The 25,351-nt window shown below is 49.7% G+C and overlaps 1 protein-coding gene across 1 annotated transcript in view; it reads left to right on the forward strand.

Annotated features, from left to right (window-relative positions):
- The window catches only part of fras1 (Fraser extracellular matrix complex subunit 1), a 747,542-nt gene that overhangs the window by 114,114 nt on the left and 608,077 nt on the right, over positions 1–25,351 (forward strand). The gene's annotated exons all lie outside the window — the stretch shown is intronic.

A 25,351-nucleotide genomic window follows, 5' to 3' on the forward strand; every position in this document is an offset into this window, starting at 1 on the left:
GGGCTTGTGGTGGAGCGTTTTGGACCTTCTGGCATCCTAGGCAGCTCTTGGTCATTTCTTCGATGTCTCCATTGATACCTGGCCACCATACAAACGCCCTGGCTAGGTTCTTCATTTTCACTCCACCCAGATGCCCCTCGCGAAGCTCCTTTAGAACTTTATCCTGGAGTTTGGGTGGAATCACCACTCTGGATCCACACATCAAGGTTCCTCGGCACACTGACAGCTGTTCTCTTCTTTGCGAGAATGCTGGCAACAGTGGTTCGCCATGTGCTGGCCATCCCTTCACTGTTAAATCGTAGACTCGTGAGAGAGTCGGGTCATTTCTCGTTTCCCTTTCAATGGCAGAATTTGTTACTGGTAGACATTCGACTATGGTAGAGTGGAACATCTCCACTGGGTCTACTGTAGGTGCCTCTTCTACCGTTGGCAACAGTAGGCGCGACAAACCGTCAGCATTCCCATGCTGTTTTGATCCTTTGTATTCTATGTCATATTGGTGTGCCCCTAGAAAAAGGGACCACCTCTGTAGCCTTTGCGCTGTCATAATGGGAACACCCTTTTTAGGGTTGAATATGGAGATGAGGGGTTGATGGTCAGTCAACAAGGTAAATTTTTGTCCGTGTAGGTAATGGTTGAATTTCTTCACTCCCCATACCAGGCTGAGTGCTTCCCTGTCGATTTGGGCATAGTTACGCTCAGCTGAGTTCAATGAGCGTGACGCAAAAGCTATCGGCCGCTCCGAGCCATCAGGGAATCTATGCGATAATACCGCTCCTACGCCGTAAGGGGATGCATCGCACGCCAGTCTGGTTGGCAGTGATGGGTTGTAATGAGCCAAAACTTCCTTGGACGTGATTAAGTCTTTGCATTTATGGAAGGCACGTTTACAGTCTTCACTCCATTTCCAAATTACTCCTGTTTGTAGCAGTTCATTAAGAGGGTGCAGAAGAGTTGATAAGTTCGGTAAAAATTTATGATAGTAATTTATTAATCCCAGGAACGACCTTAATTGTGAAACATTTTCAGGTGCTGGGGCTTTTATGACCGCTTCAATTTTTTCAGGTGACTTATGCAACCCTTCCTTATTAATTATGTGGCCACAATATGATATTTGATTCTGGAAAAATTCGCACTTGGGGCGATTTGCTCGTAGGCCCCGTTCTCTCAGCCTAGTGAGCACCTGCTCCAAATTGGCATGGTGCTCGTTGCCGTTTTCTCCTGTTACAAGGATGTCGTCTAGGTAGCATTGAGTCCCCGGAATCCCTTAGAGGACTTGCTCCATAGCTCTTTGCCAGATAGCTGGAGCTGATGCTACTCCGAAAACCAGTCGATTGTACTGGTACAGGCCTTTGTGTGTATTTATCGTGAGATACTTTTTAGAGGCCTCTTCAACCTCCATCTGTAGAGATGCCTGTGCCAAGTCAATTTTGGTGAAACGTTTCCCTCCGGATAGTGAGGCGAAAATATCTTCTGTCCTCAGAAGAGGATACTGTACCATGTGAAGGACCGGGTTTACCGTCACCTTGAAGTCTCCACAGATGCGAATTTTTCTCTGTTCTTCAGATTTATCATCATTCAACGTTTTCTTCATGACCGGGACGATGGGTGTTGCCCACTCGCTCCAATCTATCTTGGATAATACGCCTGCCTTTTCCAAATTCTCCAGCTCTGCCTCGACTGCTGGACGAATTGCCTTAAAAAACTTGGGAATTGCCGCATCTTCCACTTTTATTGAGGCGGTGATGCCTTTCAAGGTTCCTAGTTTCTCTTGAAACACTTCCTTGGTGTTGGCCAAGATGTCTTTTAATCGTTCAGGTATGACGTCATCATCATTTTTTTCATCACTGGTCACCGTCAGTGCCTGAATGGAGTGCCAGTCTAAACGTATCTTCCTGATCCATTCATGTCCCAACAGCGGTGGACCACCATCTTGTAGAACGTATAAATACAACTTCTGTATTTCCTTGCCGTTGTATACAACAGGCACCCTTATTTTTCCTTTGGGGTATACTTTCTGCCTCGTATATGTTTTCAAGATAATGGATGTGTCTTTTAAAGGTATATGCGGAAATAGCCGCTCGTAATCCCGTCGATTTATGACGGTCAGAGCTGATCCTGTATCTAGCTCCATTTTAACTGGGGACCCTGCTATCGTGAAGGTAACCCAAATGGTCTGGTAATCTTCTTTGGCAATTACATTATGTAATTTGAGACAGCTTAGTCTCTTGTTTCCGGAGTCGCTATCGCTCTTCTGGTCTTCGGAGCTACTGTCTGTCATCATTTGTACCTTTCTGTACTTTTCTTTATTGATTTTTTTTTTCCTGTCCGTGGATTTTATTTGTCCAGATCGGCATACCTGTGCAATCTGTCCAATCTTTCCGCATTGCCTGCATGCTTTGTCCTTGAACCAGCAGTCCCTCTGGTCATGGGTGGATCTGCCGCAGCGATAACATCTCTCGAAACCCTGTGTCATTTCATGGGTGCCGAAGTCCTGTGTCTTTTGCTGTATCTCTGCAGCTCCTCTTGCGGCTGCTTCGTATGATACAGCCATACTGAAAGCCTAGTCCAGTGTCAAATCTTTCTCAGAAAGCAGCCTTTTCTGTGTTCCTTCACTTAGGAGACCGCAGACGAATTTGTCTCGAAGAGAATCTGCCAGTCCTGCCCCGAATTGGCAGTGCTTTGATAGCTTTCTTAATTCGGTGAGGTAATCAGCGTTACTTTCATTCTTGTGCTGATTCCTCCTGAAGAATTTGAATCGTTCCGCTATCAGCAGCGGTGTTGGGTTTAAGTGCTCCTGTAGGGTATCAACAATTTCCTTAAAATTCTTGTCCTTTGGTTTGGCTGGAGTGATTAAGTTTCGTAACAGCCCGTATGTCTTTGCGCCCATTAGATTTAGAAGTACTGGTGCCTTTTTATCATTTTCTATTCCATTTGCTGTGCAATATACCTCCACTCTTTCCACATATGTGGTCCAATCCTCTATATCGTTATCAAAAGCATCAATATTGCCAGCCTTAGGCATCCTGGAAAAAAAATGGCGCTTCCCGCGCTTTTCTTTCTTTCCTGCAGAAAAGATATGGCGCTTCCCGCACTTTCCCACCGCTGCTGCTGCTGACAACGCTGTTTTCCGCGTTTATAAAAAAAAAAAAAATTATTTACAGGTGGAGACTCGTTCCCGCCGGACTCTCTCTGCTAGGTCCGAACGCCGACCTGCTTTGCAGCGCCGGCCATCTCCCGAGTGCTCCCCCCCGTCTGTTTCTGCTTGCCTCCGCCTTCGCTGCTTGGCCTCGCTGCAGAGCCAGCTGATGGAGCCCCGGCCCGTCGCCCAGGAAGGATTATTGCAGTACCTGCCACCAGCTCGGCTAGCTGGTGAAACCACAGCTCTTTTCTTTTTTTTTCTTGTTTTTCTTCGACTTTGGATGTCTGAGGAATCGATGTCCTTGAGGTGCTGCCGAATTGCAGGTAAGTCCGTTTCCAATTCGTCGCCACTGTTGTGTCCGTGTGTTAATAGAGACACTGAAGGCAGGAGTTGGTTTCACAGGTGTTTACTGAACAAAGTCTGGAGGTGAACTAACTGATACAACACAATATACAGGCTTATATAGCCCGAGTGGCCATTACCGGCATTACAGTACACAGGGGGCTCTTAAAGGCACATACACTACAGTCTATAGATGTTGGCCTAGAAATTCAGTAAGGCGCTGCAAGCTTTGCGCCCAGTTACCGCCTAAAGAGGGCTTCTGCGCCAGTATAGGAGGTTGCGCTGATATTGAGATCGGCGGTAATGGCGGCGGTAGCCGGTAGCGCTGCGCCGGCACCGATGACGTCATCGGTGTGCGCAGTGCCCCGTTTCCGCCCCGATGTCGGCCCGACGCCCATATTCATTTGCCGCCGCCTCCTCCGTGGCGGCTGCTACTAACATCCGGAGACCAGGGCCTTACTGCAGCCTTAGTGGGGCGCATAAAGGTGGAGGTGCGGCCGGCCGCTTTTTCGGCGGCCGCCTGCCCGCACCTCCTTCCCCGGCCTCCTCCACCCCCCCCCCCCCCCCGCGGCATTGCCGGCTGCTTTCCGCGAGCCCGGCACTTCTCCGTGGTGCCGGGCTCATTTGCCGGCACAATCCAGCGGCGATCTCCCCGTTGCAGGCACCTCCACCTTAAGAGAAGGAGGAGGCCTGCAGTACCGCAGCCTGCCGCACCGCATCGGGTGGCGCAGCGGCACTTAGAGCGCTGAAATTCAGTTTCAGCGCCCCAAGCGAGGGCGGGCACACCCTGGAATAGCGCCCGGTTCCTACTTGGGGCGCAAAAAGTGAATATTTGACGGTTGCACATGGCTCCGCGCCCAGCGCTAACTTTTGGCCATTAGCCAGCTGGCGGGGCCATAGTGAATTTCTAGGCCGTTATTTATATGGACTTCCAGAAGTAATTTGATAAAGTCCCTCATAAGAGACTGTTAACCCAAGTTGAAGCTTATGAAATTGAAGGCAAATTATTGATCTGGTTAGGAAATTGGCTGAGCGGCAGGAAACAGAGAGTAGGGATAATGGGCAGCTTCTCTAATTGGCAGGATGTGACTCATGGGATCTGTGTTGGGGCCTCAACTATTCACCGTATTTATTAACGACTTAGATGATGGGATAGAAAGCCACATGTCCAAATTTGCCTATGACACAAAGGTAGACGGCATTGTAGGTGACATGAATCTTGTCATTCATGTGGAAATGACTTAGGAAGTAATACTGAGCGGCCTGCTGGTGGCGCTGTCCAGGGAGAGTATAAATACTCGGGCATGGGCCCAGCTTGCTCAGGACATTCTTTAACAGGAACTAGTGAAGGACACAACTAGATCTCCATGTTGAAAACCAATTGATTAAAGCCTTGTTTAATACTCAGACCAAGTGCCTAGTAGTTTTCTTATGCCAGTAGGCAGTGTAGATGAAAGCATAAAATTACAAAGAGATATTGATAGATTAAGTGAATGGGCAAAACTGTGGCAAATGGACTTCAATGCATTCAACCCTCTGTAAACTTAAGGTCATCCAAAACTCAGCTGCACGTGTCCTAACTTACACCAAGTCCCGTTTACCCATTACCCCTGTGCTCGCTGACTCCCAGTTAAGCAACGCCTCGATTTTAAAGTGCTCATCCTTGTTTTCAAATCCCTCCATGACCTTGCCCCTCTCTATCTCTGTAATCTCCTTCAGCCCCACAACCCTTGGACATATCTGCGCTCCTCTAATTCTGCCCTCTTGAGCATCCCTGATTTTAATTGCTCAACCATTGGTGTCCGTGCCTTCAGCTGCCAAAGCCCTAAGCTCTGGAATTCCCTTCCTAAACTTCTCCGCATCTCTAGCCCTCTTTCCTCCTTTAAGACGCTCCTTAAAACCAGCCTCTTTTACCAAGCTTTTGGTCATCTGCCCTAATTTCTCCTTATGTGGCTCGGTGTCATATTTTGTTTGATAAGGCTCCTGTGAAGCGCCTTGGGACGTTTTACTATGTTAAAGGCACTTTGTAGGTATTCGTGTTGACCTCTCGGGACGAATGCCTACTAAATAATTTAGTTCGAGTTCGGATGAATAATCACTAAGTTGTTTATTAACTGGAACTGACGAAATACAACAGGTAAGCTGGCTTTACACAGGAGCAATGCGAGATAGGTCTTACCCCGACGGGGACTCCACGAGGACTGAGTCCGTAGTCCTCGGGAGAGCGTGATGACGTCATCACGCTCGGTCGCGTTTTCCTGCTCTTCGGGTGTCACGTGACCGCGTCCTGACGTTAGCGCGTTGGCCCACGCTTGGGGCAGTCACATGACCCGCGCTGATACGTCAGCGCGTTCACTCGGTGCGTAGGCTGGCCGTTGAGGCTGAAGTCGCGACCGCGGTAGCGGGAGCTGGAGGCCGAGCAGGGGATCGCGTCGCTTATGTCTGTCGGCCGATGCGGCTGAAGTTGCGGTAGGCCGGGCTGTGCTGGCGGCCGCCCTGGAAAGCCGAGTCGGGCCGGCGGCTGCCGCACGTACGTCACGCAATGCGTGACGTGACGTCAGAGCGCTAGGCCGCGTCTTAAAGGGGCAACGGCCCCCACAGGTAAGTTAAAGGGGCAATGGCCCAACAGGTAAGTAATACACGTACAGTTAGGTTAAAGTGAATTATATACATTATATGTGTAAGGGACACCTGGTGGAACCGCCACATGTGCCCCCCCAGAATTCGCTTTAACGAAAGTCCAAAGAAGGGCTGACGAGCCGGTGGTCTCGGTGAGCGTACTGACTCAACTTGGCAGGCGAGGTCTGAAGATGCTGGTCGTCAGCGGATCCTTACGCACGTCATGGCGAATAAAACGTATCCGTCAGGCGAAGGACTGTGGAAACGTGCGAAACAGCAGGCCATGTCAGAGTGACGGGCAGGTCGGGCGGACACGGGCGATCGCTCTGTTGATGGTAGAAGTCCTTGTTCTGACGAACTCTGCAGGAAAGCCAACCGGGCGATCCAGAAGGACTTTACGGGCGAGGTTGGTGAACTCGCCGACAGGTGAGCATAATCGTTGGGAGCCTGGCACGCACAGAACGGTGCGTACCATAGTGCTACGACGATCGCACAACGGAGAGTGAGCCGTTGCTACGCAGAGCAGTGCTCGGTGCGGACTGCAACTTTCACATGGCCGATCGCGGCCGCGGGCTGTCCGTTGGACCCGTCCTCGATGTTCGCTGCGTCAGTAGATGTTTACGTTTGTTAAGGGGGAATGGGCGGCCGCAGCGAGCGAGTGGCTGAAAAACAGCATCGGCATGTAACGGGCTAGGATGGCAAATGTCGGCCCGCGTCAGGTGCTGTCCGAGCGCCGGAGCTGGAGACGGGCAGGCCCTTAGTTCCTAGTTCTGATCATTCTGTTGATTCGGTCTTTTCTGTTACCAGCAGCACCCCCCTCAACAAAAGGTGTTGTCTTTCCGTTCATGCCACAACGTGGCGAGGACAGTGTGAAGGGCCACAAGACATTGTTGGCCATGTTGAAGTTCGTGCCGACTGTAGATCCCATGGATCAGATCGCCAACACAAATTATGCCATACTTTCCAAGCTGCTTTGCAATCAGGGCATTGGCCGTGAAGGCGGTGCGCTGATGTTGGATCTGTCGAAACTACATTTGTAAATCAATTCACGGACAGACTTTAGAGTTGGATATTCCTATGCAATGTATGGCGCTGCAAATCGGAGCATGTTGATTGAAGCCTTAGTCGTTTTTGAATTTCAGATGCTTCGAAGTGGGGAGGAGCTTTTAGGATGATAGTAGAACTAAAAGGTTCACTGGCTTGCATTGAGCCGCATTTTTTCGAATCCTCATCATTGATGGGAGTGACCGAATCGAGTTCTACATGAGGAAGGCAATTGGAAAAGTCACTGTCCACATGATGACGCAACAATTTTACCCCTCGATTGCCCCTACCAAAGTGGTTGAAACCAATAGCTGGTGAGGCAGCAACGTTGAGGAAGCGGTTGAGCAAGGGGGTGTGCATGTTGAGCTCCATGTCTGACTCTTGCTCGACGTGTCTGCTGAGGACTGGGCTAAAAGAACTGGAAGTTAACCAGGTCGACTAGGAAAAATTTGCTATTTCTTGTCAATTGACGTGCAGCTGTGCTTCAAATCCTTGATGGGTACAGCTTCGCACGAATCCTGTGCCCCCTAGCCCTGGTAGGCAGGTTACTGCTGGACTTGGCACGGACCATGCCACTGCTTCAATGAGCACGAGTCTTGTGTGGTTTACCACCAGGAGTGACAGTGCTCTTCTTTGCTTTGTAGATGTAGGCACCTCTCATGCCCAGGTAAAGGTCCGTTTCATCGCGGCAATAAACCCTCTCAATCTTCAGGAGAGCGGTGCTCTCTTTGGTTTCGAAAGCCTCGTTTATAGCCAGTAAACGCAGTTTTGCAGAACCTATGAATATTACAAGGCTTGATATCAGCAATGGAACAGCAGAAGTAATAGTAACCTGCTTTCGGAAGGTTTTCTGTCAATGTTCCAGTAGGAAGGCTAATCTTCGGCGCTTGTCCGGTCGTTAAAGTCAGAGTGCAGGCTTTCGACCTGCTGTAGCTTAAAACCTGTTTCTAGCTCGTGCTCTATGGAGAGGAATCGCCTCCGAACCCTTGTGCTGATGGACCAGAGAAAGGGTGGGACAGACCGGGTTGGCATCATTTTCGGTGGGGGGAAACTGCCGGAAGGGCGGCAACGCTGCTTGTTGTTGTTGGCTTAGTGAAACTACTGCCAAGAAGGCGGCACGCTTCTCTTACTCGCCGGCAAGTATGATAGGTAACACAACCAGCAGGCCGACGGGCTGGTGCGTCGTCGGCGGGGAACGAGTCTTTGTGTTGCACGAGGGGTGGAGCCTCGTGGCTTGTGAGGGATGGGTCCTCGCGTTGCGCGTGGAGTGTGTCCTTGTGGTTCGTGAGGGTGAGTCCTCGTGGTATCCCCGCCGGGCGCGCTCCGATCTTGTGGGCCCGAACGTGCTGTACCCCACGCTTGGAGAGATTTATACTTGCTGTTGCGTTGGACGTAGAGGCGGACGACCCACGTGGCGGTAGAAAAATCGACTACGGGGACGGGAAACAAATGCGTGGTCTGCCCCCCGTCGCTGCTCCCGGCGAACTGGACTTCTACCTGTACCAAGCACGAGGGCGGTTGTTTCTCCCTGAAGTGCGGCAGCGATAGTGAAACGGCTGGTGCTGCCATGGCGTGCTTCCTTTGTGAAAAACGTTCACAAAAATCGAGGTCCAGCTGTGTGTTTGTTTTGTCCGTGAAAAATGAGACCACCTCCAGGCTGCGCTTCCCATGCGAATACGTTCGCAAAGACGGGGTCGCCAGGTTCAGGCTGCGTGCTTCCTCCGTGAAAACCATCCACGGAGTCGGTTGTTCATCGGTTGTCATCTGAGGAGACGAGGTTCAGGTTGCACGTATCTTCCGTGAAAAACGTTCACGGATACGGGGTCATCAATTGTAGTGTAGGAATTGATGAGCGCCCGTACTCACGTCGTTGGAGGTGTTGTTGGCTGCGCTTCGGCTGTGAAAAACGTTCACAGTCTCGGGGTCACCAATTGTAGGTATTCGTGTTGACCTCTCGGGACGAATGCCGACTAAATAATTTAGTTCGAGTTCGGATGAATAATCACTAAGTTGTTTATTAACTGGAACTGACGAAATACAACAGGTAAGCTGGCTTTACACAGGAGCAATGCGAGATAGGTCTTACCCCGACGGGGACTCCACGAGGACTAAGTCCGTAGTCCTCGGGAGAGTGTGATGACATCATCATGCTCGGTCGCGTTTTCCTGCTCTTCGGCTGTCACGCGACCGCGTCCTGACGTTAGCACGTTGGCCCGCGCTTGGGCCGGTCACGTGACCCTTGCCGATACGTCGGCGCGTTCACCCGGTGCGTAGGCTGGCCGTTGAGGCTGAGGTAGCAGGAGCTGGAGGCCGAGCGGGGGATCGCGTCACTTATGTCTGCCGGCTGATGCGGCCGAAGTCGCGGTAGGCTGGGCTGTGCTGGCGGCCGCCCTGGAAAGCCGAGTCGGGCCAGCGGCTGCCGCACGTACGTCACGCAATGCGTGACGTGACGTCAGCGCGCTAGGGTGCGTCTTAAAGGGGCAACGGCCCCCACAGGTAAGTTAAAGGGGCAATGGCCCAACAGGTAAGTAATACACGTACAGTTAGGTTAAAGTGAATTATATACATTATATATGTAAGGGACACCCGGTGGAACCGCCACAACTTTATAAATACAAGTTGTTGTTGTTGTTGTGTAAGATCAAGTCGATGTGAATTCTCCAATCCAGCAACCCTACAAAATGGAGAGTGTGACTCAACACTAGATCTGCAGAGATTAGATACTAGCACCAGTTGGGAGAGACTTTTGAAAAAGGTGTATGCATTCTCTGTCATTATGGATGGGGTGCTGCTGTCCAGTCGCTAGACCAGCAGCTAAGAAAATTAAAGACATAAAATACTGTGTTAAATTACTTTGTTGCTGAGACTTCAGTCTGCGACCTGTTGTTAAAAACTGTGAACTGCTGCTGTATCCATGCAAGTGGGATTTTTTTCTTTCTGCAAATATGCGCACTTTATTTTAAAGTGGTAGATATAGTCATAGTGGATTGAAGTGGGCTCAGGTGGAGGTTTATTTACCTGACTTGGTCCAGTTCAGGGCACTTTAGCGGTATGTTTGTGAATTTAGCCTCCCAGTGCGGAACTTCATCTGCTGAGAGTGCATATCAGGGATGTGGAGCAGCGGACTCTGTAGTCATTTTTAATTAATTTCCAGCCATTAATTAATTTTAATGGACAGACAATCCTGTCGGGCCCCCTGACCTCTGCACCGAAATTCCCAATAGGCAGGCAAAACTCCATGGTAGGAGTGCAAATTGTAAAACTACCCCTTTTGTATTTTTAGTACAGTTTAATGATCATTTCTAATACATTTCTAATACAGAGTGCAATAGCCACCCAAAGAGCTCTACCTTTTCCTCTAACGATATTGAAGATTCAGTATCACACCGGTACCTGTTCTTAGAATTAGTACTGAGTTATATTGATCCATTGACACTGCTCTTTAGTCAAGTCCATAACTCTATACTATGGCCTTTGTTTGCTTGTAGGACAACTGGCTCTACCATAAGCAACGTAAAGGCAATTAATTGGAGTTTAAAAAACGGATTTTGCACCAGCCAAAGTTGTTCAGAATCCAATTTGCAGAAGTGGCTGGGTCACAGCCAATATTAATGCCGAACTGATAGCAGTTCAGCTGCAGTTATGCTGCACATCATAGGGCTCATTTTCTGATTTGGCACTTCTTGTGGAGAGCCTTGCCTGGGGGAGTACATAACTTGGCTGGAAAATTGTGGGAAGCACATGCCTGAATTTCTGCTATGTGTTGCTTGTGGATAAGGCTGTCCACCGACAGCACAAGTTAGAAAATTACTCCTAAGAGTTGCAATATAACTGTACTATTATATACCACAACATCTGATACTTGACACGTTGCTTCTGATTCACTCTCTCTAATTCTCCTTCAACCATTAAAACACTTTCTCTGTTGCCCCCAAACACTGCAGCAACCAGAGGGTCCACTGCATTTGGATTGAATACTTATTTCTGATTGAGGAGTATATAGCACCTCTCTCGGGGATAAGAACTTTCAAGGGGGTGGGTTATGCAGATTTCAGCTTTTTTTCTTGGACAATAGTTAAACATTTATCTTGTATATTAAATAGGAAGATTTGAGTAGTACTCTAATTTACTGCTCATTCCCTGCTCCCTCTGCTTCACAAGTTACTCTGCACTTTGGAACTCTGCAAAAATCACTTCACTTCCAACCATCAAAAAGGCTCTTAAAAACATGTCTTAGATTGTGCTTTGTCATTCTCTGGCTTTGAAGATGGGCGGCCTGTCAGGAAAGCGTTGGAATAAAACCAGAACTGTTAACCTTGTAGAGTGAATGCACCGTTTGTGTACCAGCTTTCAAAGTTTGAGATTGAAAACTGGGGGAGTGTGTGTTATTTTGTAAATTATGCTTTTCATTACTGCACTATTGTGACTGGAATTCACATAATTCAGATGCTCCCTAGCCTGCTTGCCCGCTTAACTGCGATGTGATAAAGAGAGAACACGGAAGGAGTAAATAAATAATTTAAAACAGCATTATGGGGAAAACAGAAAGCAATTTGTGAGAGAACAAGATAAAAGGAGAACCCGTGCAATGTGTGAACATTCCCAGCAGAAGCTGCAGAGCATTGTTTCTTCAGCATTGACTGTCTGTTACGGAAAACAAGCCAGAATATAGTTTTCTAATCAAATCACAGCTTGTATTATGTTAAACCTTCAGCACCTTCCAACCACCCCTGCCTACTCCCTAAAATACACTATATATACATAGAGCCTATCAACTTGGTTTTTAGCTGTCTAAAATTGATCAGTATATTATAAAACATGCAAATTCCCAGACCACTCTTGTAACTGTCTGTTGTGCGAATCTTTGTTTTGTGACAAATGTCAGGGCATTGCGTGGTTAGTGACAGCTTACTGTTCTGAACATGATGTGCATGCGGAAAGAGGACCTGTTTTTTAATAATGGAATGCAGCACCCACGTGCAAGATATAGCCCTTGTCCTCTGCCAGAATTAGATATTTATAACTGAAACTAGGGAAAAAGAGACTAAAGCTGCAGATTATTCTCGCTTTAACAGAGGACCTTGAAATATTTTGTAGGATCCGTAGTCTTGGCTGCAGCTCAACATGTCACAAATTGTTTCCCATCCCGCCCTGTATCTTGTTCCTAGATACTTAATTTCTTGCTCTTGAAGCTATGAGGGTATTTTCCAAAGAGCGCCTTTTGTATGTTTCTAGATATATTTTTATTTATGTTTTATGCAGAGGTAACCTGTTACCTCGAACGCTGGCGCCTGATAAGCTTAGGAAGGTGCTAAAAGGTATTATTTGGATAATTTGTAGGTTATTTAGATTTGTGCGTGAGCTAAAAGCCGATAAACCATGGGTTTGACTTGATTAGTGGGTGGAATTATAAAGGCAGCACGATTTGTGTGTGCTGCCAGTCTATCTGATTGGCACATCATGGGTTTGAAGTCTGAACTGCAGCCTTTGCTCTGATTGTACTTCTACCAGCACATTTTAGATGCAACAGGTTTTAACAAAATTGTTACTTTACAATAACAATACAACTCTTTAACCACTGGAAACTTTCAAGAAAAGGATGTAGTTTTGAAGGCCATAACCATTTGGGCGATGAGGGCTGTCAGCTGCTGTGCAACTATACCCTAGCAAGAAGAGGAGAAAATTGAAGGGACCCCTCCATCCCCCCATTGCAGGGTACCAGCCAAAATGTTGCTTTCCTTTTTGGCTGGTGTCTAACCTGTTGTGTATGTAAGGTGCAGGGTTCTCAAAATTCCCGCAATCCCCGAATTATGGATCAAGGGACCCTGTTTTGGACAAGTTATTAAAACCAGGGTACCCAAAATGGCTTCTGTTACCTCGTGACCAAAATCAACAGGATTTTTAAAACAAGGCTCTGCAGACAAGCAGGCCCGGAGACGAAACTTAAAATGCAGGAATCTGTGAGAACAGGACTCTCTGGAGCCAGCCAGACAAAGTAAACACAGAATATGCATTCATTCGACTTGAATCTAATCAAGCTAGAATGGGCCTGTAATCGTGGCCATTAGGTTTCTGCATGTTTTAATCGGTAACAGTTCACAGTAGCCATCAAGTTAAGATGGGGACAATTAAGTCTTATCCATGACAAACAACCAGGACATCGGGGCCATTAGACCCAGAGACAACCACTCCAAAAGTCGTTAAAGTAAATGGTTGTAATCATTTAAAACAAGCCCGCCAAAAGTTAAACAATGGACTGACCTGATTTGGCACGCAGATAAGGAGTTGAAGAACGGGTATAATTGTAGGCCCATCAGTGGTAATTGCTCTCTTAGCTCTCTCGCTGCTGCTCTCATCATTTGGCTTTTGGCCTGCTGCCACTCGTGCTCGCGCCCTGGCCTCGTGGCGGGTTCTCTTCTCGCTCCCCGCACTGCTCAACAACCAATGACGCCCATTACACCGGGGCCAAACGCGGGAGGAGAGCGAAAGATGCATTGGTAAAAACCCAAACGCCTAGTTATAAGCTGGCGTTTGGTGAAGAAAGTGGCAGTGTATGTACGGACAGTGAGAATAAGTTGGCGTTTTGAACATTGCGAATAAGCAGGCGTTCGAAGAGTGGGTGGCAGCGCCCATGACGAATATACTGGCGTTCGAAGCTTGGGTAGTGAAATCATCTAAGCGGTAAAACCGCCAACCGACCCCTGACCATAACATTACCGCCGACGACCGCCCGAGGGAGAAGAAGAAGAAAACCCATTGCGACGAGACGACGATGGCAGCTGAGGAAAAGGGAGAGTGCTTCGCAGCAACAACTTCAGCGCCGCGCCCTGAGACCACGTGGCGACGGGTACCCGAAGGACAGGGAGGACAGACCTCAAAACTCACAACCGTTAAAGTAACAGGCTGTGGACTGGTGAGCATGAATTCCTGGCCCCTCATAGCTTAATCTAGTTAGGTATAGGGGGCGGGATAAGGATAAGGGGATTGTTAATGTAGTTGTTTTCCCTCGATGTGCCATGTGTTCCCCATTCCCACATAAGTGTAATTGTTTTTATGCCTGTATTTTCATACCAGTAATTTTCTTAAGATTGTTGTATTCTGCTTTTAATAAAATCTTGGTTTTTCTTACACCAAACCACCTGTCTACTCGATTTTCTGTATCGCCGCCTGTACCTAAGTCTGGTGTCTAGAGCCCAGGGGTGTGGGAGCGATTCGAACCGCTCAAAAGGGGACAGTCAGAGGCGAAGCTGGCTGGGCACCACACACCACCCCCTACAGAAATGGCAACCGCGGCAGGACTCTGGTAACAGGGTTGCAATACAGTAGACAATGGTTCGGATGAGCAAACCGTGATGGAGGATAGGTTTTCTGATTATGTGTTTAGCAAGGTGAATATCACAAAGAAGTGGATCACCACTCTGTTAAAGGCTGGGTGTCCGGTAGATGCAGCAGCTAAGTGGACAGAGGGGAGGGAACACAAGAAGTCTTTAGAGAAGGCAGTCTGGCTGATGTGTTTCAAAAAGCAGGTCCAGCTTTTGGACAGGCTCGTTGCAGCACAGGCAGTCGAGTTAAAGGAGTCAGCCCTGGAGATCCAGGATAAGGCTCTAGCAGGGGAGAAGCTACTGGTAGCATTGCAGGCCCTGAACCAGGAGAGGTTGTATTTAATGGGTGAACATAAGGCCCAGTTGGAATACCTATAGTGCCAAGTCACCGAAGCCAAGGTTAATGAGTTAAGGTTGCGGGAAAAGAACGCCCGCCTAGCAAGGCAAGTTAGGGAGCAGGAGGAGAAAGTAAAAGAGGTAAAGGCAGCCTACAAGCTAGCGAGTGAACAGGGGTTTGAAGATGCAGGTCATGGCCCCTGCAAGGAACAGATAGAGAATCTGAGCCTTGCCCTAAGGAGGGCAAAGGGCATGGTGTGCCTCATAAGCCGGAAGGCAGGCCAGGCAGATTTTATGGGGAACGAGGGGAGGATGGTTCAAACATCACTGGTAGTGCCCAGGGACGACCCGGTTGAGGGACAGGAGGTCTCACGACCACTGCCCGTAGCGCCAGGTTTCAGCGAGGTCTGGCAGCAAGGTGGGGTAGAGCCAGAGGTGGGAGCGGAGGTGGAGCAACCCCCGCCAGAGAGGTCGGAGCCAGGACCGATGTTCCCAGCCCGGCATCGGAGGTTCGGCCCACCCGTCAATGGCGACGATGAGGGACCCCTCCAAAACCAGTCCGTATTACCCTATAGCACCCAACAGCTTAGCGCTATGGTGAGCCATATCCCGAAGCTCTCCGAAAAAGGGGACCCCTCGATCCACTTCAGGGAAGTAGAGCAGGCAGCCAGTGTCAACGACTGCGATGGCGCTGAGCAGGCCAAAATGCTGCTATTCTCCCTGGAGAGTAGGCTCCTCCAATCCCTCTCTGACGAGTGTAAGAAGGGGCAGAGCGGGTATGAGGCGCTCAGGGATGAAGTTCTGGAGGCCATGGGGATGAATGAGGGAAGTCCTTTCTCCCGTGTGGCGAAAACGGTCCAGCTCACAGGGGAAACCCCGCAGGCTTTCGCGGACCAGTTATGGCCTGTGTACCGGAGTGCCTGTCCGGGGACACCTAACAGGGCATTCCTGAACGGGGATCCACTGGCCCACTGGCTCCGTTGCCTGGTGACGAACAGCTTGCCACAGGTCCGGGCCAAGCCGGAAGTCTGGTTCGACCCCAAGAATCCCCAGACCACTGAAATTATGGTGATCAGACAGTTGACCCTAGCCTATAAGAACGGTAGGGGAACCGATGCACACCCACCTAAGGGGAAGGTGCATGAGGTAAAACCTGGACCGGGTAGGAAAGAGTGGCATCAGGAAGGGGATAACCCCCCCAAGACAAAGACGAATTGTTACGGGTGTGGGAAGGACGGTCATTGGCGGAAGGAGTGCAAAAGCCCTTGGAAAGACAACAAGGGAAAGAGTTCCACAGCCCCAGCCCAAAAGGCAGAGGTGGGAATCCCTCCCGCAGCGGTCGAGTCATTCTTGGACACCCTGAGGTCCTTATTGACTGGCCACGGGAGAGTAGCAGCCGCTACCAGTGCTCTGACCCCATCAGCCCCATCCAACCCACAGCCCTGACTAGAGCCAGCGCAGCCTGTTTACCTGTGTTCCCTTCGATACGATGAATGGAAGAGACCCCTCGTGGAGGTGGAGGTGGAAAAGGTGAAGGGGACCTATCTGTTGGACACGGGGTTCACAGGCAAAGAACAGGCCGGCTCGTTTTCCATCCCGCTCGCCATTCGTTTAGGACCGCTCCGCTCCAAGTGGACCTGTGTCCTGATGAAATGGGAAGTGGAAGGTGGAAGAGGGGTCCTGGGAGCCGACTTTATTGTAGGCCACGGGATCCTAGTAGATTTAAGGAATCATTGCCTATGGGGGGCAAGTAAAGGAAAGGACTGCGAGATGGTAGTAATCCCAGGGAAGGAAGGGAAGGGGACCCTATGCACCATGAAGCCTAAGGAGGGTTATAACCTTGAGCTTATGGTCAGTAACACCCCACAGGAGTTCCAGGCATTTGTGCGCGCCCACCTGGCCACATTTGCCACACACAAACACGACTGCGAGAGGGTCAACGAATTTGAGGTCAGCGTAGACGGGGACCCCATGGCCCGACCACAGAAACAGTATAACTTCCCCAGGGAAGCGGAGCCAGACATGGAAGCAGCCATGTCCTCGTTAGTGCAGCAGGGAGTCTTGAGACCGATAGCCGCCCACGTAAACTCTCCATTGTTGGTCAGAAAGCCGGACAATTCATGGAGGGCCACGGTGGACTATCGAGTGCTCAACAGTAACATCCCAGCCTGTGCACCCACGGTAGCAGCAGTTGCCGACCTGATAGGGAGTATCCCAGCATCTGCGACCACTTTCACGGTGCTGGATATTTCCAATGGGTTTTGGTCCATCCCTGTAAGGAGGGAGGATCAGTACAAGTTTGCCTTTACGTTTAAGGGGCAACAGTACACGTGGAACTGCTTGCCTCAGGGCTTTCATAACAGCCCCAGTATTTTCCATCAGTGCATGGCAAACAGTTTAAAGGATTTCAGTCAGCCCAGACAGTTGGTCCAATATGTGGATGACCTGCTTCTCTTCACCGATTCGAGAGAGGAGCATGACCCACTACTGGGCGAACTGCTGGAGCTGCTCGGGCAAAAGGGTTTTAAGGTTAACCCAAAGAAAGCGCAGATCGGCCGGCAGAAGGTAAAATTCCTAGGCCTGACCGTACGCGCCGGAGAAAGGGCCATAGATAAGGCTAGGAGGGAAGCGGTACAGGAGTTACCGGTCCCCAACACAGTCACGGGTGTGAGGTCGTTTCTAGGGCTAACCGGATACTGCAGAGACTTCATTGAAGACTATGCAGCCACAGCAGCCCCTCTGCTCCGACTCCTACACAAGGGAGTGGAGTGGGTTTGGGATGAGGGTTGCCAGGCAGCATTTGTCAGGCTCAAGAAGGACTTGCAGACCGCACCAGCTCTAGGGGCCATAGATGGGGGGAAAGAGTTTTTACTGGAGGTAGCAGCCAGCAGGGATAGCCTGAGTGCTGTGCTACTCCAAGAGCAGCACGGCAGGCTAAGGCCGGTGGTCTACTCCTCCAGGATACTCACGGATGTGGAGAGGAGCTACGCCAACTGTGAGCGGCACCTCTTGGCCACACATTGGGCTGTGAAGAGATCACTCATCTTCACAGGCACCTCTCCCATCACCCTCCTCACCCATCACACACCCACCCAGATGCTTGTGGATGGGAGGATCAAGGATGGAACAGTGAGCAGTGCCCACATTGCCCACTGGACCCTGCTCCTCTCACAGATGGATCTTAAGGTGAAGGGTCGCTGTGAGCCAAAGCTCGCAGCCAACCTGGTATATCCTGGAACAGCCCACCGGTGTTCCACAGAAGGGGTTTGGGAAGTGAACATAGGTTTACGGGCCGGGATACATCCCACGGGCCGTGAGATCTATGTAGACAGTTCCAGCATGGTATCTGCTGGCGAGCGTCTCACGGGGTGCAGAGTTTATGACCCAGCGGCAAACATTGCCCTGGCGATTAAGCTCCCCAGCACCATGAGCGCCCAGCAGGCTGAACTGTCCGCGGTGGTGTACGTTGTTACACACCCCGAAATCTTCCCCACCCCATACACGATTTGCTCGGACAGCATGTTCACGTGCAATTCGTGTACGGAGTACCTGGCCATCTGGTCCCGCCGCGGATACACCTCCGCCGACGGGAGACCCCTCACAGTAAAACCCCTGCTGGAAAAGATCCTGGCAGCAGTGGGGGAGGAAGGGGAGGTTTTCATTCACAAGGTGAAGGCCCATTCCTCCACAGAACCCCGCGGCCAAGGCAACCAGCAGGCTGACATGCTCGCCAAGGAGGGTGCCCGCACAGGCACTTTCTGGGACCCGTATGGGTCCAGGCCCATGGCAGCAGTCAGAGGTAGGGACGGGACCCAAGGGAGTGCAGGGGTAGCTTTAGCCCCGGACCTTAAGACGGTCCAAGCCCAAGACCCCGTCCTCAAAGCAGTCTGCAGTGCAGTGACTGAGGGAAAAAGTGTAGAGGGCCCTTACGGCACAGCAACCCTCTCCGTCAAAGAGGGCATGCTGTTCCGGGGGGAGCAGTGGGTTGTGCCGCAGCAACACCGGAGGGAGTTCCTTCAACTGGCCCATGAGGGTCCAGGAGCGGGGCATCCCGGGCCTGAGGCCACCTGGCAGCGGGTGGAACAGGCGGGATGGTGGCCAGGACTCAGGGAAGATGTCCGCGAGTTCTGCGCCGGCTGTCTTGTGTGCGCTGCTAATAACCCTGACCCCCACAAAAGGAAGGTACCCATGGGACACATCAGGAGGGTAGAGGGACCATGGCAGTCGATACAGGTCGACTACATCGGGCCCCTACCCACCGCAAAGGGAGGCTATAAGTACTGCCTAGTCCTGGTGGATGTGTTCACCAAATGGGTAGAGGTCTTCCCCTGCAGAACAGCCACAGCTCTGGGTACTGCCAGGATCCTGGTCCGGGAGGTGTTCTCGCAGTGGGGGCTACCGCTGTATGTGGAGTCCGACCAAGGGAGTCACTTCACTGGACAGGTGATGCAGAATACCCTTATGCTGCTAGGCATCGAGGGGAAGTGGCACATGGCCCACAACCCACAGTCATCAGGGATTGTGGAAAGAATGAATAGGACCCTAAAAGAAAGGTTGAGGAAGGAGACGGTGGACTCGCCCCGTAAATGGACCGAGGTCCTACCATTGATTCTGATGGGGATCCGGGTCAGCCAGTCAAAAAGCACGGGGTACTCCCTGTACGAGCTGATGACTGGCAGGGTTATGTGGACCCCCACCCATGTACTAGTCCCGGTGCTCACAGAAGGTCAGCTCAGAGAGGTAAACCGGGACAGGTTCGCCCGAAACCTCTTCCAGCACCTTAAACAAGTCCACGAGCAGGCAGCTGGGAACATGGGAAAGCAGCATCGGAGCAACTGATTGCTGCTCGAACCCCGTAAACACCACGAGTGGGAGGTAGGAGATCAGGTCATGGTGAGGAACTATGCCCGAGTAGGGAGTTTGGAACCATTATACATGGGGCCCTACAGCATTGTAGACAAGGCCAGCCCCATGGTATACACCGTTAAGATGCCTCGGCGCAAAAAATGGTTTCACATTAATCAGTGCAAACTGTTTAGACCCGAAAGGAGAAAACAGCCAGTTGGGGTAGGGCCTGAGGATAGAGATCCTCAGCCTGCAGCAGGAGCGAGTTCACAGACTGCACAGGCAGGCGCTGTGGCTTGCTTAACGGGAGGGGCCAACCCGCCCACTGATTGGGACACTCCCCCACTCTTCTGGGCTCCAGATGAGGAGGGAGCCGAGGGTGAAGACCCCGCCCCTGACCCAGGTTTAGAGGAGGAGGGACCTGAGGGCGAAGACCCCGCCCCGGACCCAGATTTGGGACTTGGAGGCGGAGACTCTCAGCCTGCAGCAACAGGCTGCAAAGAGCTACCTGTCCCTAGCCCAGGTTTGGGAGAGGTAAAGCCTAAGGGAGAAGATATCCGGCCAGCGGCAGTGGTAAGCCCACAGACCGCACTGGAGGGGACAGCGGTTTGGGTTAAAGGCCCACCAGCCAAGAAAACCCCACCCGCCAAAGTCCCTAGAAGGTCCCCACGGACACCCCAGCCAAGGAAACCCTGGTCACCGGCTCCCCATTTTAAAGGGGCAGCCTCCCGAGTCAGGGGTAAGTCCAAAGACAGAGGTCCCCAGCCGGCAGCCACAGGCTGCGAGGAACCGACAGTGCAGGACAGTGCGGCCACGCCGAAGGGAGCGGTGTGCCGCAGCCCTAACAGGAATTAGGCTGGCCGCCTGGAGACGGGCGGCGGATGTACATAGTTTAGGTAATTTTAAGTTTAGGTATTTAGCTTAAGTTTGGTTGTTTTAGCTTAAGTTTAAGTAAGATGATGGGTAGTTTTAATTAAGTAGTAATCTGCTAAGAGTGTGTATTTTGAGTCGAGGTCGCGAGACCCGACTATGCTTCACCCAAGCCAGAGAATCTCTTGGGGACCTGGCTGTATGTTTTTGTATCTGTTGCAGAAAGACTTTCAGGATGAAGGGGAGCGTAATCCTACTCGCCCTGATAGGACTGAGCCTTGGAAAGAGGGGCGACGTGGAGGACTCTCACATCTACGGGTGCTCGGGAGAGAGAGCACCTATAGTAACTGACGGAAGCGGCGAACGGGACGTGGAGGAGACCGTCGTCTACGTCCACGAGGGAAGGTGGCCAGGGTGGCTGGGGTCCAATTCGTCTCAGTACTCCAGCCAGACCGGGTTCACGTACGGGGAGGCCTCCCTCCTGTGCCCCAGGGTACAGGTCGTTACCACAAGGGTCAGCATCACCGTAGGGAAACGTGTATGTTTAACGTGCAAGGGACACATTCCTTTGGATAGGTGGTAGTGGCTCAGAAAGCTGAGCAAAGATATGAGAAACCCCGCAGTCGAGTGGGAACGGTTGGGGAACAAAACCCACCGGACGATTACAGGGCATCACGGGGGATTAAGTGTATGTTGGGACAAGTGGTGGGAACCGGATCAAGGGATTTATATCTGTATGTGGGGGTCAGAGAGGGTCTGCCCCGCAGGCATATCTATCATTTTCCACCGGCAGTGGCGAGACGCCGGGAAGGGGATGAAGTGGGATACCAGCCGGAAGGTGTGCATGGTCCCATACTCCCCGATCCCAGTCAATGCCACTGAGCTTGTAACCCGCCCCCGAAAGCCCCTGCCCACAACCCAGGTGGCGAGGATACACAGGGAAGGGTGCCCCGCCACCACCAAGGGACCAGGGAATGGACTGGTTCTAGTGCCTACCGATCAGGTGCTGTACGAGGGCGTACACTACGCGGTAGCCTCCGTGATTTTAAATCTCACTGAGGTACATTTACCGGAGTGGTGCCCCAAAGAAACAGAGCAGCTATACCAGGCCCTATTAAAGGAGATGTTCAGGAAATTGTATGAGTTTGATTTCGCCGATGTCGACAAAACCGAACTGTACACCACACCCCATGAGCTTTTGGGTAATGCAGGGAGACAAAGAAGGGGAGTATGGAATGATGTTTTTACTGCGTTTAACACTGGGTCATCTGTCATCAACAGTTTGGATGACATAGAATTACAGACCCAGATAAACGGTTTAAAAACACAGTTAAGGAAGATATTAATGGATGAGAACAAAGTAGTGGGCTCGGAGTTGCATGAGGACCAGGCCATGATGGTCCATTTAAAGGAGATTATAGCGAAGTTGGAGAAGCATGCAAAGACGGTAAATGCCCTCATAAGGGAGGACAGAAATGCTTCTGACCAGGCTGCGCAGAACGAGGTGTGCATGCTGTACGGGGCGTGGTTGCTGGGCGAGGGCCGCAGTAATCTGGAGGATTTAAAACAGGGTTTAGTCCCCTCCTGGATCAGCAACAAGTACCTCGCAGCCCTCCACCCATTTGAGAATGCATTAAGCCCGTGCCAACTCCAGCTAGCTTTCGAAGCCTACCCGGTCCCAGTGGATTGTGGACGGTCTAACCACACGATCATGGGAACAGTAGTTAGGATGCCGGTCATAGGTAGGACAGCCCGACCCGTACCGGTATACAGGGTAGAGAACATTGGAGTAATTCAAGGGGGTGCACACATCCGTTTCACAGCGGTCCCACCTTACGTCATAAAGTGGGAGCACGCTATGACAGGTACTGACCTCTCAGGGTGCCGGAGCTGGGGAGCACACTTAATCCTGTGTCCCCAACACTTGAATGCCTATTCAAAACCACAGTGCGGGTTCAGAGCTGCTAGTGCGAAACCTATAAATTGTACCATGGAGGCAATGGCTCAAGGCCATGTTCCCCCACAGGTAGCATATATAGGAGGTGGGACATATTGTGTCACCACGGGAGCGCCCCACTACCAGCATGGACAGCATAGCTGGTGTCTGGTAAGTGACAGCAGTTTCTGCTTTGAACCCGAGGCAGAAGTTCAAGTGGCCCAGGAACGAATTGTCCCCATTCCTGAACCCTCCACTGTTCACCTCACTGTAAAAGAGAATTTTACCAACTTACAGAAGTATGTAGCGCATTTCGGCTACAAAATTCCCCCTCTCCCAGAACACCTTACCAAAATACTCAAAGCAATTATAGTTTCACAGAAACATTTTTACACTCTGGAGCAGAAAACAGTAGAGATAGGGGCTAAGATATTGGACATTGTGATCTCACCCTGGTAGGACATTTTCAATAATATAGAGGTCCCTTCGTGGATCAGACTGGCTTCCCACATTCTCGTGGTTTGCCAGTTGGGGATAGTATTGTACCTAGTCTGCACTCAATGCAAGGGAAAAGGTCAAATACTAGAATTCCGAAACCAAGGGACCTGGAAGGAACATTATGTTAAGATGGAGGGAGATACGTGTTTGAATTTGCTGTTTGTATCGTTGATTAAAGATTGTGTTTTTTTTATGTTCTTTTATTGTTTTTAATAAAGATTGTTCGAACGTGTTTGTAATAAAGATGATGTGTACCAAGTGGTGCAGGGGTGTCAGACCCCCTCCGTGCTTGGATGTGTGTAAAAGACTAATATTATTCTATGTATGCTTATGTACACTACATTTTCGCAGAATGGGAAGTGCATGTGTCGTGGGTATCTTAGATAGATAATTACAGGGGAAGGTTGACTATGGAGGGTCTTAATAAAATCTTGGTTTTCTTGCACCAAACCACTTGTGTACTCGATTTTCTGTATCGCTGCCTGTACCTAAGTCCGGTGTCTAGAACCCAGGGGTGTGGGAGCGACTCGAACCGCTCAAAAGGGGAAAGTCAGAGGCGAAGCTGGCTGGGCACCACACACCACCCCCTACATGTATTACTTGCACTTTGAGGTTTTTTTATTTCCGCTTTCTTGATCTTGCTTATTGTCCAGTCAATTTAAACAATTTTTATTTTGCCAAAAAAGGACAGATATTTGGACTGTTGGGAATATAAGTGTTTACAAGTCATTGTCAGATGTTGATGCTAATGTCAATCTCCTTATAAATTTACTATTTCTGGATCATCCACATTTTTTTTGGCCTGTGTTGGATTTTTTTTTAAAAGCAGATTTGTCAATGTGTTGCTCTATAGATAGTTTGGCAAAACGATCAGTATTTTTCACTCTATGTGTGAATGTCCACAGGCAGACCCCAATTTATTCATGCATTTTGACTGCAAATTGTCCAAGACTTGTCTTTGTATATGCAGCAGCTTCCCATTGATTTTCAGACCTATGGTGTACCATATGCTTAGGTAATGCTGACAACCAGCTTTGAAATGTACAAAGAAGTCAGGATATCATAGTTGAAAAAAATTAAAGATCATTATGTTACAAAATATAAATTGGCATACACTAAAATTGGTTGCTGCCTGCTCGTCAATTACTTTTTTGGCTGCTGGTGCTTTTCCCAGGTTCAGCCGGTGCAGTCCTCTTCCTAGCATGTCTGCTCCAGTGCTGACTGCTGCTGCCATGCTTGGTCAGCTCATAGATATTCCTTTCTTACCATCTTGGTAAACTATTATTTTTGTAGTGTAATGCAGTAGTATCAAGGAAATTTAGCCAACTTACCAAATTGAAATACCTTTTAGGGGAGAGTACAATGCAGTGTATCCTGAGATAATTGATGTATTCTTATTACACAGCTCATGTTTTGATTGTTTTAGGTGTCAGCTTTGGTTCAGTGGTAGCATTCTCACCTCTCAATAAGAGTGTTGTGGGCTCAGGCCCACTCCAGAGACATGAGCACACAATCTAGGTTGACACTTCAGTACACTACTGAGGGAGTGCTACACTGTTGGAGGTGCCATCTTTCAGATGCAACGTTAAACCAAAGCCCTGTTTGCTCTCTCAGATGGACGTAAAAAAATCCCATGGCACTAACTGAAGAAGAGCAGGGGAGTTTTCATGGTGGCCTGCCCAATATTTATTCCTCAACCAACATCACTAAAACAGATTATCTGGTCATTTATCTCATTGCTGTTTGTGGGAGCTTGTTGAGTCTTAATTTGGCTGCCGCATTGAAGCACCTTGGGACATTCTGAGGTTGTAAAAGGCACTATATAAATGCAAGTTTGTTCATTCTTTCCTTACCTCCTTTCTTTTCTTTCTTGTGCTATACTGTCATCAAGTCTTGTTATGCCTGAAATCATTTACAGTGCACTAATGTTGGATAAGCCAAGCACTGTCATCCATGGATGCTATTCAAGGATGTAGCACATGTTTGCAGAAAAGCAACTCCTAATACTTAAGAGTCTGTTAATGTAGATTGCAGCTGAATCTGTGTTTCTTTCTTTCAGTCAAAACATAATGTACAGATTCAATTTTACTGTTTAAACATTTATCTTATCTAGGCTCACAAAGGCAATGTACAAGTGGCTTCCTTTTAACAGTTTGTAAAATGGCTACTTTTCAGGTATTTAGCAATATCAACAACATGCATTTATATAGCATTAATGGCATAGAGAATATCCCATGGCATCTCACATAGGTAAAAATGGATACATATCAGTAGTAGGAGAAGTAGGAGAGATGACCGAAAGCATAATTGAAGAGGTAGGTTTTAAGGATGTTTCTGAATGTAAGAAGAGAGGTAGCAAGGTGGAGAGGTTGAGAGCGATAGTTCCAGATAGAGACA

Source organism: Somniosus microcephalus, chromosome 2 (genome assembly GCF_052327205.1).
Source record: "Somniosus microcephalus isolate GS21.2 chromosome 2, FLI_Smic_1.0, whole genome shotgun sequence".
NCBI lineage: Eukaryota > Metazoa > Chordata > Chondrichthyes > Squaliformes > Somniosidae > Somniosus > Somniosus microcephalus.